This window comes from Belonocnema kinseyi, chromosome 2 (assembly GCF_010883055.1).
Source record: "Belonocnema kinseyi isolate 2016_QV_RU_SX_M_011 chromosome 2, B_treatae_v1, whole genome shotgun sequence".
Lineage (NCBI taxonomy): Eukaryota > Metazoa > Arthropoda > Insecta > Hymenoptera > Cynipidae > Belonocnema > Belonocnema kinseyi.
The window spans coordinates 71,202,964-71,204,246 of record NC_046658.1 but is presented as its reverse complement, the minus strand read 5'-3'; the positions used below and the strand labels follow the sequence as shown (position 1 = coordinate 71,204,246).

Sequence of the window (1,283 nt, the reverse complement as noted above, 5' to 3'; positions counted from 1 at the left end):
TATTTTCTCTGGCCAAGATTTTAATATTAGCAAAATCAAAAGCATGACTAAATTTCCACGAATGTTGTGACAAACCTGCGTTCAAATTGCCAATTCTACAATTTCTTTTATGTTCGTAAATTCTACTTTTCAATCTCCTGCCAGTTTCACCTATGTAGTGTTTTTGACAATTAAAAACAGTTTTTAATAATACAGTGTTTTCTTTTAATAATAAATTTTATAAACAGTTATCAGGATGTCCAATGGGATCTCCATTATCTCCCATAATTTCAAATTTAGTTATGGAAGATATTGAAAAAAGAGCCTTGTCTAGATTATCATTCAAACCAATTTTATATAAACGTTACGTAGATGACATTTTAACAATCGTTCCAACTAACAAAATTATAGAGCTCTTAAATATATTTAATAGTATCGATGAAAACATTCAATTTACTCTTGAAAAAGAAAATAACCACATCTTAAGTTTCTTAGATTTGGAAATTCAAAGAAGACCTAGTGGAAATTTAATCACAAACTGGTTTAAGAAACCATCTTGGTCAAGTTGTTACTTAAATTATGAATCCCATCATTTTTTAGGCAAAAAATAGGATTGATTAAAGGTTTAGTAGACAGATGCATGAAATTAAGTGATGTAAAATATAGAAAAGATAATTTAGACCAATTAAAAACCACCTTACAATTAAACAATTGTCCCTTGCTGTTAATAGAAAATGTCATCAAAGAACGTATTAATGAAATATACAACACTTCCATTATAGAAAAGAAGAAGAAAAAAGATTACAAAATTACAAAAAAACTGATCTAAAAGTTACCTTACCATATGTTCAAGGCCTTTCTGAAAGATTACGAAGATCCTTAAAAAAATGTAATATTAACGTTTATTTCAAAAATAGCAATACTTTAGAAAAATTATTGAGTAACAAAAAAGATTCTGAAACAATAGAAAATCTGTCTAATGTGGTTTATTTAATAAAATGCAATGGTTGTCAAAAACACTACATAGGTGAAACTGACAGGAGATTGAAAAGTAGAATTTACGAACATAAAAGAGATTGTAGAATTGACAATTTGAACACAGGTTTGTCACAACATTCGTGGAAATTTAGTCATGCTTTTGATTTTGCTAATATTAAAATCTTGGCCAGAGAAAATAATACTTTTAAAAGACGTATGATTGAATCAATTTTTATTAATATATATATATATATCAACACTTCAATAAATTTAAAAACTGAAATATTGAATATAAACCAAATTTATCAAAGCATTATGCATTAACC

The 1,283-nt window shown here is 26.6% G+C and overlaps 1 protein-coding gene across 3 annotated transcripts in view; it reads left to right on the top strand.

Annotated features, from left to right (window-relative positions):
- LOC117168157 (unconventional myosin-IXb) overlaps positions 1–1,283 on the top strand; it is a 74,779-nt gene that overhangs the window by 48,862 nt on the left and 24,634 nt on the right. The window lies entirely within an intron of this gene.